Below are 12,058 nucleotides of genomic sequence, written 5' to 3' on the forward strand. Positions count from 1 at the left end.
GCCCCCTATAGTGTGTAGGTTCTTATGACGTTTTTTGTAAATATATACGCCTGTCTTTGCTATTGTCAGACAGAGCGCTCTCGGAGTTTTGCAGAGTTCTTTGCATGCCCTATTCTAATTGATAAACTCCCATTTAAGCTCACCCGCACTCTGTCCTGGCTTTATTCCCGATTTGGGAGAGTCCTTTATTGTCTCTCATTGCGGGGAGGATCGTGCTGGTTGGGGACGCATGCCTTCACTATGAATTCGAGGAGAATTTCCAGTGATGGCTACTGGGTGGCGCTGTGCTGTGTGGGACTTGGTTCAAATGGCTCAATCTCCTTCAGCATATTTTTTAGAAATAGGATGGGGTTTGAAATAGTTGGGTTACGGAGAAAAGTCAGCTGCGTTCTTTCATCATTACTTGCTTTATCAGGCTTTTGAATTTTCATATTCAGCAGTTCCCATGCGTGCAGATTACTGTTGTGTGACAGAAGAGAAAACATTACAATTAAGTGGGATCAGATATACAGATCACGAAGATCATTGTTCGTCCCGCATGCAGGGGAGAAAATGAAAACCAACTGGTTGGGTTAATTTTAACATGTAGTATTTAAAATGTTCTGAAGCTACTGGTGTTCTCTGTGACACAGTGAAACATACTGTGTGCCAGATAGCATTGTAACTATCGTGGTTTTGTCAGTAGAGCTATGAAGCCCATGTGGCTGGCTGGTTGCACAGTGAGACAAATTCCCATTAAAAACAGGGCATTTTGCATAGTTTACCTCCTCATTCGCACCACGCTGGATAATCTGCTACAACATAAAGTGCCCTGGCTCCTAAGGACATACAACGACCAGAGAAACGGTCACTGGGATGGGCTTTGGAGAACAGATCATTGGAGCGACCTTTGCACTGACAAGTCTTCATATCGTGCACTGGGCTCAAAGACCCCACACAAACCCAGTTAGTAAGCTAATTTTCCACTACAACAAATTGAATCACAAACATCCATAATTTTTCAAAACGTTATTTTAATAATGTCTGTTTTTGTACGAGTCAAAAATCACACCATACCCAACAGGCTGGATTCCCCTATCGAACAATTACTGTTAAAAAAGAAAATCAGACAATGTCTTATGTATGTCTCTTGCCGTTTCTGGGGGTTTCACATCACTTTGCGCTCTGGTTTCCTGGAGCAGACGAGTTGTTGAATACAATAGCATGTAAAAGCAGAAACGGATTAATCGTGGGCGTGTGCTAAAGGCGGGGCTTTAGGTGGGTTGGGACCGAGCCCTGGTAGTCTCTAAAAACTACTTGTGAGCTGGGGCTCTGGTGCCTCCCCCACCCTCTCTACAAACGTACCGGTTTTTATTGTATTCATTATATTTAGTACATAGCAGTCAAATAAGGCTTTTCATACATTAAAATGTGTCTCATATATATTTAAAAAATGTTTTTAAAAAATCATAAAACCAATCCCACATTACATACATACAACAGAACGTACCACTATATAGTCATGGTATTGAAAATGTTAGATAATACACCACATTCTGGTCATGTTATATACGAGTGCAACTTCATTCCCATAATGATATTGTTCCCAAATCCATTCACTAGAACCTTACATAACAGCAGCCTTGCCATAAACCAAAAGCATCCTCCTACAAACTAGAATTACGCTTTCACTTTCAAGCATTAAGTGTTTAGCAATTTCTGTGACAAGGTTACCAGAGTCTGCATAATCGTGAATTTTATCACAAACCCACCCTTGTCCCATAACGTCCAGGGTACTAACCAGGTTAAATGGAATATGCATAGAGAGATTAAACAGATGTGGTCTTGCAGAGACTCATAGTGGAGAGATTAAACAGATGTGGTCTTGCAGAGACACATAGTGGAGGAGTGGACACACGGTGTCACATGAGGTCTGCGATAAGCTTTGTGTACGGTCCACGGAGAGATACTGGAGAAAGGTGTTCAGAGGTAGGGATGGACAGGGAATAACTCTGTAGGAAAGGATGGAAAGGGGGGCGGGGAGGGGATGGGAAGACTATAAGGAGGCAGGTTCCTAGGATGTGATGTAAAATTCTATGATGTTACAGCTTGTAATGCTAACCTGAATGCTTGTATTAGTACAGATGGACGATGTCCATCCGTGACATGGCAATGTGTTGGATGATAAAAAATAAAAATGTGTAATATGAACATATTCAAATAGAATCCAATGATTTGTATATTCGAACAAGTAGAGAGGATGTATACGGCGCTTCAGGTGTTAATGAAGGTGCTCGCCAATATGCGATTTACACTTGCCCAGTCAACCACAGCTTACTCATGATCCAAAACAAAGATAACCATTTTAATCATAAGCTTGTATCTTGGGTAGGAGGTGCAAGCAAGGACTTTAAATCCTTTAGCACCTCTTACTGGCTTCGATGTCAAGCAACTTCAAGCTAGAGGACCAAATACACTCAGTGATGTTACATGCCTTAGAAAGAAGATTCAAAAGAGTACTGTCTGTAACATTCATTCGTTTCCAGTATAAATTCAAACGGCACATTTTAAATTGGCTGTGGATGCTGGTAAATCCTAACTCAGCATATAAATATTCTACTGGTAAACAGCTAAGACTTTGTTTAAAAGATTTTAAGCACGGCCCTTCTATTTTCCTGATTTTTGGCAAAAAAAAGCCCATATCCCAAACTTCAGCATAGTACAAAATAACTGAAGGTATTTTTTACTTTTTTACCTTGTACACTTGTATTATCGAATCCGTAGAGTAGTCACAATGATTACGGGCGAAGCTCATGATGGCTCCAAGTTGCTGGCACACTTTGATCTCCGTTTTGGCCATCTGAGGTTGCCACATATGTTTTTCGTGAACGGTCACGTCCAGATAATCGTATTGAGGGACAATTTCAACTACATAAAACCCGATCTCCTAAGAGTACCCTTGCCAAACTTGATGTGCTTCTGGCTTAAATACCATGATCTTGATCTGGTTAACATTAATGGACAGCCCATCATTATTAGAATATAGATTTAGCGTACTGAGCTGCTGCTGAAGACCTTTGTTTGTATAATCTTGCAATACTAGATCAGCAGAATAGCCAAGCCACTGTATATGCCATGAACCCAGCCTGAGAGGAAAAACTACATTAGAACTCAGCGCATTTGGTACATACCCAAGTTAAAATTCAATAGAGTGGTGGATAAAATACACCTCTGCTCGTGTCCTAAGAGTTATTCATAACACGCTTAATACCCAGAGGTTTCTAAGCGTGGAGTTGCTTCCAAGGCGAGCATGTTGCCGTTGAGCTATCCTCCCGAGATATAGTGGGCATGGAGTTTGCAACTTCCCTAGAAAGGGACCCTCCTTTTTTAACTCTAGTGTTGTGATGTAGATCTATGACCATTTTCAGCAAGTCCATGGGTGTGCCCCAGTTAATCAATGTTTACCAAGACCTCCCACCGAACAGTTCAAAGGCAGAGCTGAAGTCCATATCTGCGACATTCACAGTCCGTTTGAGCGTCCACTGTGAATATTCAAATATAGATGTTAAGGCGAACAAGTGGATATAAGTGCCCGAACCTTTACAGGGGCAGGGCTGTTTTAGTAGAATATTATTGTTTTCAGTAGCCCAGCTATTCATCTTCGTTAGTAAAATCCGCTCAAATATCTTGGAAGGAACGTCCAGCATAGCCAAATGTATGTTGTACCAGTCTTCCATCACCATCAAGTGGCTAAATGTGAAGTGTATTCCAGATTAGACCGTCTTCATATGTTTTGGTAAGATTACATAGGAGTTGATCTCAGATGTGAGCGCAAAGCAGACATCGAAAAAGCTCAGTTGGTGTGCGGGAGGAGCACCAAGCCCTAGCAGCAGGTGCCGGAGCAGAGAGAATGCTCGGATCCCCTAGAGCCGGACACCGAGAGCAATTAGATGCCACTGACCATGCAGCCCCAAGTCTGCAGACACCACCCCAAGCAAGTTAAGATGACTAATCTTTCAGTGAGCTGTGGTGCCTCTTGTGTTGCCTGCCACGCCCCAAGAAGATTGCCTCAAAGTTAGATTTGTTAGGACTATGGATTCAACATGCACATTGCTGTGCGGCAGAGGCATTGGTGGGGGTGGGCTATAGCCCCTGGTCTTTTGGTTGTAGACCTGGATAGAAGCTCAGGGGTTACAACCAAAAGGCTAGCTAGCCCTGGGTCCCAACATTAGCGCAGCCCCAGATTCTTTCCAGACCTAGAAACACTCCTGATGTGCAATGAGGGTGCAACCCACTACACTCTACATCTCTGGAAGCGAGCAGACTGGCATCTCTGACTGTCTGTCTGCCATCCAGGAGTGGTGTGCCGTCAATTACCTCTGCCTTAACACCAGTAAGACTGAGATTCTACTCATCGGCACACCCACTCCCTCCTTCCCTGCAACTCTCTGGCTGGCCTCTCTTGGCCGCCCTCCTACAAGGCGAAAAACCTCGGGGTCATCTTTGACTCCACACTCTCCTTCTCTCCTCACATCTCTGATGTCTCTAAGAAGTCACACTACCAGCTGCACCTTCCCAGAAGTATTCTTCCTTTCCTCTCCTTCCCCCAGAAGCTCACTGTCTCCAGAGCCCTGGTTCTCTCTAGGCTGCACTATTGTAACAGCCTCTATCTAAATCTGCATGCCTCTACACTCTGCCCTCTGCAACTTATCCAGAACAGGACTGGGAGACGTGTCCTTGGCCTCAAGCCCAGGGATCGTATCTCTCCAGGACTGAAATCTCTGCACTGGCTCCCAGTGGCTGCGAGGATGAAGTTCAAAACCCTCTGCATTATCCGCAAGGCCTTCTGGGGTCACAATACCTTCAACTCTCTCTTCCTAAATATCTTCCTTCTCAAGCTCTTCGCTCATCCGCCTCCAACTCCCCCAGGGTCAGTCGCTTCTCCAAGCAACGAGTTGGTGGTAGATCTCTCTCTTCGGCAGGGGCCTCCCTCTGGAACAGCCTTCCTGCCTCCCGGAAACTTGAGGAGAACATCTCTGGTTCCGGAAGCACCTCAAAACCTTCCTCTTTGCTTCTGCTTTCTCTCCCCTGCTGAATTCCTGACAGAAACTGCACTGGTTACCTGGCCACCCTTTCTGATCTCGGGCCCAAGCCCCGCCAGTTGCCCACGTGCACTGCTTCCCTGGCAAACCCTGCACCTGGGGACTGTTTTCTGTATCCCTAGAGTCCCCCCTTCCTGCACTTATGTCTGCACTTACCTTGCACTTGCCACCAGCTGGCCGTTTTTATTATTTTATCATTCTACTATCCTTTACTGCACTTTCCTCTCTCCCTTCTCCCACACACTTTTGTCTTTCCCCCTTCCCATGCACTCGCGCATTCCGAATGACACCTGGCCTAGTAGGATCGCTGTCTGCCTTCCCTTGTTCCCCCCCCTTGCCTCCTCGCGCCTTGAAACAGTTGTGTATAGGCACGTTATAAATGCCATATCATTCATCCAGAGAAAAGGATACAATTGAATAATTCATGACTAGAACCAGCAGGGCTAACTGGATAGCCTGCGTGTTTGCGCATTGCTCTCTGAATACCAAATATGCGCTACTCTTTCCACATGTAAATGTTGTTGACCTAGGCAAAATGAAGTTTTTACATTGGACTGGATTCTCTGATTAGTTGGGACACATTATTTTATGATTATTCTGGATTTGGAATAAGTTCTGGGAAACCAACCACAAGAGAAACATGTATATGCTGACATGGTTGCTGCTTGTGTGGCTCTCAGGACACGGCAATAATTGACAAGGGTGTGTTGTAAGATTGATAAACTCACCTGCAATATGCTTCCACATACAGTTAAACCGAAGGCTATGTATTCCAGAAATGACAATTTATTTAATGTGGGCTTCAACTCCCTAACCAGATTTGGGAAAAAAGCCTCTGAAATCTGCATGAATTAAACTGTTTTCCATGTGCCCGTTTCTTTTAATGATAATAATGGCTTACATAAATTTATCTGGTGAAGGGTGTTGGAACGGTGCATGGTTCTGCCTCTTGAGAGCCATCTCCATGACTAGAGGTTCTTGAATAGTCGGCTGGTTGTTCTAAGCGTTGCTTTACACTTCCCTTGTCATAAAGGCCAGAGGTTTCTACCAGAACGCAATAGCAATATATCCACCCATAAACGTTATATAATCTGTTGCTGAAAGCTAAAGTCTGTACAACTATGGTGGTTATATAAACGGCATTACAGCACGTATCAAATAAGTAAAGCGTACACATGCTAAGCAGCAAGCAGCCCAAATTGAGGTCGGGGGATTACTGATATATCCATTAATTCCAGAGGTTGAGCACCTTTTTCTTTAGCCACACCTCACAGTGATTATTTGCGACTTGTAAGACAAAGCAGGATTCCCCATCTTTGTGATGGGTGGAATTTCACAAATCAGACTTAAAACCCACTTGCTAGCAAACTTATCTGAAGAGCAATGAATATATACATTAGCGTTGTCCGCTCCAGCTAACAGTTGGAGATAGCAAAATTAGATATCACTCACTCCGAGAGTCTCATTGGCCTCTAATCATACGGCTGATGAGCCTGCTTTGTTTGTACCAGGACACAGATAACCACGGTTTCAGGTGAAGACAAATATTGTAGTATTGTGCTGAGAAGTTGGAAAACTGTATCAGGGAAAAAAGTACAAAAACAATCTTCACTGTTCGTTTTGATAACAAGGTGTTACAAATTCCCTCCCACAATTCGAAGAAAAACAATGTTCCTTAACAAAAAGCCCCCAATTGGTTTCTGTAAATTAGTGCGCATTTATGTTTTGTGGTACTGATACTTGTATTTACATGATACCACGCCACCAAAAATGGCGTGGTTTAGGGCAGGAAGCCTTTGCTGAAGACGTCAGCCCCACGTTTGGGTGTGTACAGCACTTATGTCACTCAACCTTGTTAAACCCCTAACCCCCATTCCTCAACCCACGTAAAGCACTGGCTAAACGAAACGCGTGTATGAAATAAATATGATCTGTTTAAGTTTGCAGGGATCCCTGATCGCCCACCTTGTCAAGAAATCCAGGCTGCAAATCTGATTACAGCCCAGCTGAAAAGACAGTAGTGCCCCATCTAATTATGAAGTATATTGCAGCTACAGAAACGGCACGCTATACAGCACTGTGCAGAAGCAAAGTGCTGGTACAGTGAGGTTAAAAAGTTCATTTCTGCTAAGAAGTGGTACTCTTACAGCTTGAAAGTACTGCCATGCAAATAAACAAGCATGCCCAAAGTAAAGAAATGCAAAGTCAGTGGCTCAAGCTTCCCATACCTTGCTGCTAGACTCTGGAACGACCTCCCTGATGGCAGAAAAATCCTACTGGGTGTTCTGCAAAGCGTTCAAATCTCAGCTCTTCTAACCCTTAAAAATGTGGCTGCGGACTAGGTACCATCCCATAGAACAGGGCATTTTTGCCGTGTTCGTTCTCGTAGAGGTGCGCCCATGACTAATTTTCTAACTCTCAACTACCCTGCCCCCTACACTTACTTGCCAGAAAATTAACCTTGCTACACTACTTTACTGTATGATAATGCCACTTGATTAACATGTACCCGTGTCACCCTTGGTATTGGCGCGTCATACAAGATAAATAAATACATACACGTATTATTGCTGCTATGATGTGTTCATACTGCACCTTTGAAAGTATTCGTCCCAACACTAAGTATTGTGGCTAAAAACTCACAGTTGCGGATAACTAGAAGAATTGCGATACGTGGTTTGAGAAGTTAGATGGGTGGTTTTAAGAAAGTGCCGCAACTTGCTGTTAAAGCACTCAGATAAAAAAAGCTAATACTATTTCCTTGAATTCGAAATGCATGTAGTCCGTTGTTAATATTAGGAGTGTGTTAGGAAAGGAGTGATTCAAAGTCGGGGGAGCTGTCCGTGATAGAATTCGCAAGCCCCGTGTGATAGGAGCAGTACGGACCGACGAGACAACAGAGAACCGTGGAGACAGCGGGAGATGAAAGCTGGAGGTCACTCCAGACACTGCGTGCAAAGGGGCTAGTGTTTTCCAACCCACGGTGGTCGCGATCCATCGGTCGGACTGGAATTCTAGAGGGCGTCATTAACCGGTTCCTAAAATGACAGCAGTAGCCGAGAACTCTGAGGAGACAGCGATTGTAGTGTGATGGGCAGGGTTATTGCAGGATACATGGGTTCTGCCATCTGCACGTACCAAATGTGAGAGACAGACATGTGCGGCTGCACAGCCGTATAATACAGCTGGCACTACCCATATTCACAGCCCCAGGGTGTGCAGACAGAGCCAAGTACTCTAAATCAAGGTCCCAGTTGGTTGGAGTGAATCAAGAAACCAGGATGGGAATCGCAGCACGAGTGTGTAGCTGAGGGCTGGGCAGCAAGTATGGAGCAGTCAAGGGCATGGCCAACCTCACGGGATATATTGCCGTTACTCCATCCCGTTGTCGGTTAGGTGGTGGGCGTTGCCGGTGTACCTTCGGGGAGGTGCTAGGGGTATCTATATCTGTTTCTGACGCTGTCCCTGAGGGTACTATTTTACAGACTCTGCCCCCACACTGCTGTTGCAACAGGGCCCTCACGAGGGGGGTGCAGGAGGGCAAACTGCCCCAGGCCTCGCGCTTGAGAGGGGCCTCGCGGTGCCCTCACCCAAGTAGAAGGCAGCACAGCCCTCCCATATTGTTTATTCACGTGGGGGACTGTGCTGCCTGGTCTCAGCCCCTGCAGTGATGATGATGTTTGTTGCGGAGCCGTTTGGTTCCGCAATAAACAGCAAAATAATGGGAGACAGCAGGGCTCATAAGTGGGCTCTGCTGCCTCCCATTATTGAGCAGACAGCATAGACACGCTGAATGACAAAAGAGGACTCCTCTCCTGTCAGTTTGCATGTTAACGTTGCAGAAACACCCAACGTGGACACACCGACTGACAGAGTTTCTTCTCTCTGTCAGATAGCGTTTCAATGGCTCAGACTGAAGGGAGGACCACCCGGTCCTCCCATGGCTTCTCAGGCACATTTAAAGGTTGCATGGAGGTATGGTGTTTTTATTTTAAATTAAATATGTATAGATGTGTATTTACATTAAATGTGTATGCATATGAATGTGCACATGTATGATGCTGCTTATGTTTGTGTCAGTGCTGTGTTTGGTTTTATGTATGCGTACATACAGCAGTTGTGTGACTGGTGGATGAATGCATGGGTAAATGTGTTGTATGTGAGTGTGTGTAACCAGCCCATACCCCTAAATTTAGTGGCCCGCAGCGTGACTGCTGGATGAATGAAGGGGTGAACGTGTTGTATGAGTGTGTGCCAGCCCCCACCCCTATATTTAACAGCCCTGCGGACCACTACATTTAGGGATGGGGGCATTGCATTCACTTTATTACCACCAATAAGCCCCAAACTCTTGCATTGGAGCACAGACAGTGGTAGAAATGTACTTTTTTTTTTATGTGTCAGCACAGGGGAAGGGGACGGATCCAGAAGGGAGGATTGGGAGCAGGTGAGCAGGTCCGGCTGAAGTTGCATAGGGTACCATTTCACCATGATGGTTGGGAGGGCCCCAATGCTTAGAGCAAAAACAACCCGAGGCACCCCTGGAGTGCATACATTACAATTGCGACAAAGATAAGGTATTAACCTTATCTTTGTCACTGATTGTCACGAGAAAGCCATCCAGCAAGGAGCTTAAACACTAAATGCCCACTGAAGAGCTGTAAACCCTTGTTAGGAGGCAATGAGGTGATAACACTTCTGTGAATCGCATAGGACGTGACAGCTGGAAGGGCTCCCGGAAATGCAGCACATTTTAAGCCCCAGAACGGAAACAGAAAAAGGAATATATTGCCGTGTTAGAAAGACTACTGACTGCCAATATGGGGTAGTTATGAGGCCCCTTTCATTTGAAATGGTTGAAAGGCCCCGATGCCATTCCCGATTGGTATGGTGTAGGACAGGTACTTTTAGTCACCCCCATAAACATCTGCCTTTTAGCCCCTCCTCATATCTATCATGGACACCTGGAAAATAGCCCCATTTCTTATAACGTCAGCAAAGTTCAAAATGTGCACCCCTTAAAATACACATCAATATTTCCAGTACGGTGCAACATTGACAAGAGATTTCACTGGGATCCTGCTCAGACCTACAACTGGTCTTGTTGCACAATGTCTCACTTCTGACCCTAGAGACCATGGTGAATGCACCACAGCATTCTAAAATAAATGTATAGTGCACATAGCTTTACCAGGATTGTAGAGCCAGCTCTGAGATCTGGGAAGATTTTTTTCTGCCAAGTCCCAACACTGAGCACATATAGGTTAAAAAGGCATATGAGGTGGGACACAAACCTGTGTGGATTGTTTATTTGCCCACCCATTGACTGGCCATGGTCATGCAAATCCCTATGGCAATTCCCACCCAGTTCCTGACCCACCACCCAAAATACCTCCTCATGGGAACTCTTTGAACTAGCTTTAATCAAGCCTTACCATCAAACGTTGCACTAAAAGTGCCTGCAGATTTTTTCTCGAAGGAGGTGTCTGAGAGGTAATGACTTATTTGGAGTTGTAAACATGCCACTGGTGTAATTTAAATGTGTTCACCAGGTCTGCCTTGAGCCACTCCTTTCAAAAGCACTGTGTGTCCTTCACTGAAGTCCTGTTAAAACATGCATTGGCAAAGCCAGCAGTTTTTGCTTTTGCATAAGGATTAGGCATTTGCCAGGCACTATTAGAGGCACAGATACTCAAACCAGTTTGCACCTGCTACCATCAACAGCCAGTTAATACCAATACAGCAGTGCCTTGCCCATGCCCACATAAAAGCACACACTGTTGGCATTACTAATGCTTGTTTTGTTTTACCCTTGATGCACAGGACTATGCATCAAGTGTAAAGCAAACATACATGTTACTAAGTGGCTAAACTGGAGCAGATTGAATCTAGGCCAGTGTAGCCAGTAACAACACTTGTGGTGCACTGCCAGCCTGGGTATGCTTTCTGTGGCATACTGGCTGGGAGTCCTTATATGTCAATAATGGCATATGTTGGTGCAGCCTGCTTGGACATACATGGGAACAGCCAGCATTAATATATTTTTATACTGGCATATGTTGTGGGCAAAGGCAGCATGAAATGTATTGGAAATGTTCCTGGGCACGGTTGGTGACTTTCGACTATTGGGTTTTTCCATGTGCTACCATACAACACCAATTGCAAACGGTGTGTGGCTTCTACCCAATTTTTCAAAGAAAGTGCTGTAAAGGCACTATTTTAAACCAATGTTTCAAAAGTTTTCTTGGGAGCGGGAAACCCTTTGAAGCACCCTTTGTTTGGACTGGACTCCCCCACTGTGTCCTGTCGATCCTGCATAATTAGCACAAACATTTAAGCCTCTTGAGTTCAAAAATTTACCAGCCTCCACCATACATCATCTGTCTGTCAGTATGTATGAATTTTTAATGCGTACACAGGGACAGAACGCTTCTTAATGCTGGCGTCCCACACTACATGCCATCATATATATGTATATATATTTATGTACACGATGCAAAATTTCATATGGCATAAACCTTTCGTCCGTAGAGAAATCTAACGTTGCTTTAGTTGATTTGCAGTTGTAGCAATAAACCATATTTGGGTTGCTCTGCAAGTAAACTCAAGAGGAGATTTTTCCCATCACCTGTTTGCGGCAATGCCGCCGCTGGCCCAGTGTAAAAAATAATAAGGGGGTCTCACCGAATGTTTTGCCCGGGCCTCACCACACATTGTGACATCCCTGGTAGCACATATACCACCCCTCCATAAGTACTCACCCCTCAGCTTCATTGCCACTCCCCGGTGTTGGGCTGCGGGCGCCTTTGAGGATAAGTGCAAGAGGCGGCACTGTGCGCGGCTCCCGCAGCCCCGGGGAGCCGCTTCCGCTGCCCCCGCGGGGCTCCCCAGCGGGCAATGCTAAACAAGGTGCGGGCGGCCGTAGCAGGCCCCTCACGCTCTCACACTCACACACAGTAAGGGCACTACGGCGGCGA

At 45.2% G+C, this 12,058-nt stretch overlaps 1 protein-coding gene across 4 annotated transcripts in view; it reads right to left on the bottom strand.

Moving 5' to 3' along the window:
• Window positions 1–11,978, bottom strand: part of FBXW7 (F-box and WD repeat domain containing 7) — a 1,581,903-nt gene extending 1,569,925 nt beyond the window's left edge. For 3 of the 4 annotated variants that reach the window (XM_069631275.1, XM_069631278.1, XM_069631277.1), the window contains exon 1: window positions 11,843–11,978. The gene's annotated coding sequence lies outside the window, so the exon portion shown is untranslated. Of the gene's footprint in view, window positions 1–6,533; window positions 6,658–11,842 lie in introns of those variants that run through there. The other variant, XM_069631276.1, reaches the window with a different exon arrangement.
• Between the last annotated feature and the right edge of the window lie 80 nt (window positions 11,979–12,058).

This window comes from Ambystoma mexicanum, chromosome 6q, assembly GCF_040938575.1.
Source record: "Ambystoma mexicanum isolate Mex_15411 chromosome 6q, UKY_AmexF1_1, whole genome shotgun sequence".
Lineage (NCBI taxonomy): Eukaryota > Metazoa > Chordata > Amphibia > Caudata > Ambystomatidae > Ambystoma > Ambystoma mexicanum.